Here is an 8033-nt window from a genome sequence, read left to right as displayed (position 1 = left end):
AACTTGGGTATCTTCCACGGAGGAGTCTGGGGTTGCTACCCGGGATGAAAGGGCCCAAAAGCACCGGAATAAACACTCAGGGACAAAGCTGCAAGGAGTCTCGGATGCTTCCCAGAGGATGGAGCATTGTCCAAGGAGAAAAATCATCTCGGGTATCTTCCCTGGAGGAGTCTGGGGTTGCTACCCGGGATTACAGGGACCCAAACCACAGGAAAAATGTCTGTGGGAGACGCCTGGGAGGAATCTCAGATGCATCCCAGAAAATGGAGCATTGTCCAAGGAGAAAAATCATCTCGGGTATCTTCCCTGGAGGAGTCTGGGGTTGCTACCCGGGATCAGAGGGCTCTAAACCACCGGAATAAAGACTCAGGGACAGACCTGCAAGGAGTCTCGGATGCTTCCCAGAGGATGGAGCATTGTCCAAGCAGAAAAATTATCTCGGGTATCTTCCCTAGAGGAGTCTGGGGTTGCTAGCCGGGATCACAGGGCCCTAAAGCACTGGAGAAAACTCTGCGGGAGATGCCTGGGAGGAGTTCTGGGTAGATCCCGCAGGATGGACCACTGTCAAGAGAGAAAAATCATCTCGGGTATGTTCCCTGGAGGAGTCTGGGGTTGCTACCCGGGATTACAGGGACCCAAACCACAGGAAAAATGTCTGTGGGAGACGCCTGGGAGGAATCTCAGATGCATCCCAGAAGATGGAGCATTGTCCAAGGAGAAAAATCATCTCGGGTATCTTCCCTGGAGGAGTCTGGGGTTGCTACCCGGGATCACAGGGCCCCAAAACACCGGAATAAACACTCAGGGACATACCTCCAAGGGGTCTCGGATGCTTCCCAGAGGATGGAGCATTGTCCAAGGAGAAAAATCATCTCGGGTATCTTCCCTGGAGGAGTCTGGGGTTGCTACCCGGGATCACAGGGCGCTAAACCACCGGAAGAAAACACTCAGAAACAGAGCTGGGAGGAGTCTCGGGTGCATCCCGCAGGATGGACAATAGTCCAAGGAGAAAAATCAACTTGGGTATCTTCCACGGAGGAGTCTGGGGTTGCTACCCGGGATTACAGGGCCCAAAAGCACCGGAATAAACACTCAGGGACAAAGCTGCAAGGAGTCTCGGATGCTTCCCAGAGGATGGAGCATTGTCCAAGGAGAAAAATCATCTCGGGTATCTTCCCTGGAGGAGTCTGGGGTTGCTACCCGGGATTACAGGGACCCAAACCACAGGAAAAATGTCTGTTGGAGACGCCTGGGAGGAATCTCAGATGCATCCCAGAAAATGGAGCATTGTCCAAGGAGAAAAATCATCTCGGGTATCTTCCCTGGAGGAGTCTGGGGTTGCTACCCGTGATCACAGGGCGCTAAACCACCGGAATAAAGACTCAGGGACATACCTGCAAGGAGTCTCGGATGCTTCCCAGAAGATGGAGCATTGTCCAAGCAGAAAAATTATCTCGGGTATCTTCCCTAGAGGAGTCTGGGGTTGCTAGCCGGGATCACAGGGCCCTAAAGCACTGGAGAAAACTCTGCGGGAGATGCCTGGGAGGAGTTCTGGGTAGATCCCGCAGGATGGACCACTGTCAAGAGAGAAAAATCATCTTGGGTGTCTTCCCTGGAGGAGTCTGAGGTTGCTACCTGGGATGACAGAACCATAAACCGCGAGAAAAAAGACTCAGGGACATAGCTGCAACAAGTCTCGGATGCATCCCAGAGTATAGAGCATTGTCCAAGGAGAAAAATCATCCCGGGTATCTTTCCTGGAGGAGTCTGGGCTTGCTACCCGGGATTACAGGGACCAAAACCACAGGAAAAATGTCAGCGGGAGACACTTGGGAGGAATTTCAGATGCATCCCAGAAGATGGAGCATTGTCCAAGGAGAAAAATCATCTCGGGTATCTTCCCTGGAGGAGTCTGGGGTTGCTACCCGGGATCACAGGGCGCTAAACCACCGGAATAAAGACTCAGGGACAGACCTGCAAGGAGTCTCGGATGCTTCCCAGAAGATGGAGCATTGTCCAAGCAGAAAAATTATCTCGGGTATCTTCCCTAGAGGAGTCTGGGGTTGCTAGCCGGGATCACAGGGCCCTAAAGCACTGGAGAAAACTCTGCGGGAGATGCCTGGGAGGAGTTCTGGGTAGATCCCGCAGGATGGACCACTGTCAAGAGAGAAAAATCATCTTGGGTGTCTTAGCTGGAGGAGTCTGGGGTTGCTACCTGGGATCACAGGGCGCTAAACCACCGGAAGAAAACACTCAGAAACAGAGCTGGGAGGAGTCTCGGGTGCATCCCGCAGGATGGACAATAGTCCAAGGAGAAAAATCAACTTGGGTATCTTCCACGGAGGAGTCTGGGGTTGCTACCCGGGATTACAGGGCCCAAAAGCACCGGAATAAACACTCAGGGACATACCTGCAAGGAGTCTCGGATGCTTCCCAGAGGATGGAGCATTGTCCAGGGAGAAAAATCATCTCGGGTATCTTCCCTGGAGGAGTCTGGGGTTGCTACCCGGGATTACAGGGACCCAAACCACAGGAAAAATGTCTGTGGGAGACGCCTGGGAGGAATCTCAGATGCATCCCAGAAGATGGAGCATTGTCCAAGGAGAAAAATCATCTCGGGTATCTTCCCTGGAGGAGTCTGGGGTTGCTACCCGGGATCACAGGGCGCTAAACCACCGGAATAAAGACTCAGGGACATACCTGCAAGGAGTCTCGGATGCTTCCCAGAGGATGGAGCATTGTCCAAGCAGAAAAATTATCTCGGGTATCTTCCCTAGAGGAGTCTGGGGTTGCTAGCCGGGATCACAGGGCCCTAAAGCACTGGAGAAAACTCTGCGGGAGATGCCTGGGAGGAGTTCTGGGTAGATCCCGCAGGATGGACCACTGTCAAGAGAGAAAAATCATCTTGGGTGTCTTCCCTGGAGGAGTCTGGGGTTGCTACCTGGGATGACAGAACCATAAACCGCGAGAAAAAAGACTCAGGGACATTGCTGCAACAAGTCTCGGATGCATCCCAGAGTATAGAGCATTGTCCAAGGAGAAAAATCATCCCGGGTATCTTTCCTGGAGGAGTCTGGGCTTGCTACCCGGGATTACAGGGACCAAAACCACAGGAAAAATGTCAGCGGGAGACACTTGGGAGGAATTTCAGATGCATCCCAGAAGATGGAGCATTGTCCAAGGAGAAAAATCATCTCGGGTATCTTCCCTGGAGGAGTCTGGGGTTGCTACCCGGGATCACAGGGCCCCAAAACACCGGAATAAAGACTCAGGGACATACCTTCAATGAGTCTCGGATGCTTCCCAGAGGATGGAGCATTGTCCAAGGAGAAAAATCATCTCGGGTATCTTCCCTGGAGGAGTCTGGGGTTGCTACCCGGGATCACAGGGCGCTAAACCACCGGAAGAAAACACTCAGAAACAGAGCTGGGAGGAGTCTCGGGTGCATCCCGCAGGATGGACAATAGTCCAAGGAGAAAAATCAACTTGGGTATCTTCCACGGAGGAGTCTGGGGTTGCTACCCGGGATGACAGGGCCCAAAAGCACCGGAATAAACACTCAGGGACAAAGCTGCAAGGAGTCTCGGATGCTTCCCAGAGGATGGAGCATTGTCCAAGGAGAAAAATCATCTCGGGTATCTTCCCTGGAGGAGTCTGGGGTTGCTACCCGGGATTACAGGGACCCAAACCACAGGAAAAATGTCTGTGGGAGACGCCTGGGAGGAATCTCAGATGCATCCCAGAAAATGGAGCATTGTCCAAGGAGAAAAATCATCTCGGGTATCTTCCCTGGAGGAGTCTGGGGTTGCTACCCGTGATCACAGGGCGCTAAACCACCGGAATAAAGACTCAGGGACATACCTGCAAGGAGTCTCGGATGCTTCCCAGAAGATGGAGCATTGTCCAAGCAGAAAAATTATCTCGGGTATCTTCCCTAGAGGAGTCTGGGGTTGCTAGCCGGGATCACAGGGCCCTAAAGCACTGGAGAAAACTCTGCGGGAGATGCCTGGGAGGAGTTCTGGGTAGATCCCGCAGGATGGACCACTGTCAAGAGAGAAAAATCATCTTGGGTGTCTTCCCTGGAGGAGTCTGAGGTTGCTACCTGGGATGACAGAACCATAAACCGCGAGAAAAAAGACTCAGGGACATAGCTGCAACAAGTCTCGGATGCATCCCAGAGTATAGAGCATTGTCCAAGGAGAAAAATCATCCCGGGTATCTTTCCTGGAGGAGTCTGGGCTTGCTACCCGGGATTACAGGGACCAAAACCACAGGAAAAATGTCAGCGGGAGACACTTGGGAGGAATTTCAGATGCATCCCAGAAGATGGAGCATTGTCCAAGGAGAAAAATCATCTCGGGTATCTTCCCTGGAGGAGTCTGGGGTTGCTACCCGGGATCACAGGGCCCCAAAACACCGGAATAAAGACTCAGGGACATACCTTCAATGAGTCTCGGATGCTTCCCAGAGGATGGAGCATTGTCCAAGGAGAAAAATCATCTCGGGTATCTTCCCTGGAGGAGTCTGGGGTTGCTACCCGGGATCACAGGGCGCTAAACCACCGGAAGAAAACACTCAGAAACAGAGCTGGGAAGAGTCTCGGGTGCATCCCGCAGGATGGACAATAGTCCAAGGAGAAAAATCAACTTGGGTATCTTCCACGGAGGAGTCTGGGGTTGCTACCCGGGATGACAGGGCCCAAAAGCACCGGAATAAACACTCAGGGACATACCTGCAAGGAGTCTCGGATGCTTCCCAGAGGATGGAGCATTGTCCAAGCAGAAAAATTATCTCGGGTATCTTCCCTAGAGGAGTCTGGGGTTGCTAGCCGGGATCACAGGGCCCTAAAGCACTGGAGAAAACTCTGCGGGAGATGCCTGGGAGGAGTTCTGGGTAGATCCCGTAGGATGGACCACTGTCAAGAGAGAAAAATCATCTTGGGTGTCTTCCCTGGAGGAGTCTGGGGTTGCTACCTGGGATGACAGAACCATAAACCGCGAGAATAAAGACTCAGGGACATAGCTGCGACAAGTCTCGGATGCATCCCAGAGTATAGAGCATTGTCCAAGGAGAAAAATCATCCCGGGTATCTTTCCTGGAGGAGTCTGGGCTTGCTACCCGGGATTACAGGGATAAAAACCACAGGAAAAATGTCTGCAGGACACACTTGGGAGGAATCTCAGATGCATCCCAGAAGATGGAGCATTGTCCAAGGAGAAAAATCATCTCGGGTATCTTCCCTGGAGGAGTCTGGGGTTGCTACCCGGGATCACAGGGCCCAAAAGCACCGGAATAAACACTCAGGGACAAAGCTGCAAGGAGTCTCGGATGCTTCCCAGAGGATGGAGCATTGTCCAAGCAGAAAAATTATCTCGGGTATCTTCCCTAGAGGAGTCTGGGGTTGCTAGCCGGGATCACAGGGCCCTAAAGCACTGGAGAAAACTCTGCGGGAGATGCCTGGGAGGAGTTCTGGGTAGATCCCGCAGGATGGACCACTGTCAAGAGAGAAAAATCATCTTGGGTGTCTTCCCTGGAGGAGTCTGGGGTTGCTACCTGGGATGACAGAACCATAAACCGCGAGAAAAAAGACTCAGGGACATAGCTGCGACAAGTCTCGGATGCATCCCAGAGTACAGAGCATTGTCCAAGGAGAAAAATCATCCCGGGTATCTTTCCTGGAGGAGTCTGGGCTTGCTACCCGGGATTACAGGGACCAAAACCACAGGAAAAATGTCTGCGGGAGACACGTGGGAGGAATCTCAGATGCATCCCAGAAGATGGAGCATTGTCCAAGGAGAAAAATCATCTCGGGTATCTTCCCTGGAGGAGTCTGGGGTTGCTACCCGGGATCACAGGGCCCCAAAACACCGGAATAAACACTCAGGGACATATCTCCAAGGGGTCTCGGATGCTTCCCAGAGGATGGAGCATTTTCCAAGAAGAAAAATCATCTCGGGTATCTTCCCTGGAGGAGTCTGGGGCTGCTACCCGGGATTACAGGGACCCAAACCACAGGAAAAATGTCTGTGGGAGACGCCTGGGAGGAATCTCAGATGCATCCCAGAAAATGGAGCATTGTCCAAGGAGAAAAATCATCTCGGGTATCTTCCCTGGAGGAGTCTGGGGTTGCTACCCGGGATCACAGGGCCCCAAAACACCGGAATAAAGACTCAGGGACATACATTCAATGAGTCTCGGATACTTCCCAGAGGATGGAGCATTGTCCAAGGAGAAAAATCATCTCGGATATCTTCCCTTGAGGAGTCTGGGGTTGCTACCTGGGATCACAGGGCGCTAAACCACCGGAAGAAAACACTCAGAAACAGAGCTGGGAGGAGTCTCGGGTGCATCCCGCAGGATGGACAATAGTCCAAGGAGAAAAATCAACTTGGGTATCTTCCACGGAGGAGTCTGGGGTTGCTACCCGGGATGACAGGGCCCAAAACACCGGAATAAACACTCAGGGACATACCTGCAAGGAGTCTCGGATGCTTCCCAGAGGATGGAGCATTGTCCAGGGAGAAAAATCATCTCGTGTATCTTCCCTGGAGGAGTCTGGGGTTGCTACCCGGGATTACAGGGACCCAAACCACAGGAAAAATGTCTGTGGGAGACGCCTGGGAGGAATCTCAGATGCATCCCAGAAGATGGAGCATTTTCCAAGGAGAAAAATCATCTCGGGTATCTTCCCTGGAGGAGTCTGGGGTTGCTACCCGGGATCACAGGGCGCTAAACCACCGGAATAAAGACTCAGGGACATACCTGCAAGGAGTCTCGGATGCTTCCCAGAGCATGGAGCATTGTCCAAGCAGAAAAATTATCTCGGGTATCTTCCCTGGAGGAGTCTGGTGTTGCTAGCCGGGATCACAGGGCCCTAAAGCACTGGAGAAAACTCTGCGGGAGATGCCTGGGAGGAGTTCTGGGTAGATCCCGCAGGATGGACCACTGTCAAGAGAGAAAAATCATCTTGGGTGTCTTCCCTGGAAGAGTCTGAGGTTGCTACCTGGGATGACAGAACCATAAACCGCGAGAAAAAAGACTCAGGGACATAGCTGCGACAAGTCTCGGATGCATCCCAGAGTATAGAGCATTGTCCAAGGAGAAAAATCATCCCGGGTATCTTTCCTGGAGGAGTCTGGGGTTGCTACCCGGGATTACAGGGACCAAAACCACAGGAAAAATGTCAGCGGGAGACACTTGGGAGGAATTTCAGATGCATCCCAGAAGATGGAGCATTGTCCAAGGAGAAAAATCATCTCGGGTATCTTCCCTGGAGGAGTCTGGGGTTGCTACCCGGGATCACAGGGCCCCAAAACACCGGAATAAAGACTCAGGGACATACCTTCAATGAGTCTCGGATGCTTCCCAGAGGATGGAGCATTGTCCAAGGAGAAAAATCATCTCGGGTATCTTCCCTGGAGGAGTCTGGGGTTGCTACCCGGGATCACAGGGCGCTAAACCACCGGAAGAAAACACTCAGAAACAGAGCTGGGAAGAGTCTCGGGTGCATCCCGCAGGATGGACAATAGTCCAAGGAGAAAAATCAACTTGGGTATCTTCCACGGAGGAGTCTGGGGTTGCTACCCGGGATGACAGGGCCCAAAAGCACCGGAATAAACACTCAGGGACAAAGCTGCAAGGAGTCTCGGATGCTTCCCAGAGGATGGAGCATTGTCCAGGGAGAAAAATCATCTCGGATATCTTCCCTGGAGGAGTCTGGTGTTGCTACCTGGGATCACAGGGCGCTAAACCACCGGAAGAAAACACTCAGAAACAGAGCTGGGAAAAGTCTCGGGTGCATCCCGCAGGATGGACAATAGTCCAAGGAGAAAAATCAACTTGGGTATCTTCCACGGAGGAGTCTGGGGTTGCTACCCGGGATGACAGGGCCCAAAAGCACCGGAATAAACACTCAGGGACAAAGCTGCAAGGAGTCTCGGATGCTTCCCAGAGGATGGAGCATTGTCCAGGGAGAAAAATCATCTCGTGTATCTTCCCTGGAGGAGTCTGGGGTTGCTACCCGGGATTACAGG

Source organism: Vanellus vanellus (genome assembly GCF_965231255.1).
Source record: "Vanellus vanellus genome assembly, contig: HAP1_SCAFFOLD_351, whole genome shotgun sequence".
Classification (NCBI taxonomy): Eukaryota; Metazoa; Chordata; class Aves; order Charadriiformes; family Charadriidae; genus Vanellus; species Vanellus vanellus.
This window is presented reverse-complemented; position numbering follows the sequence as displayed.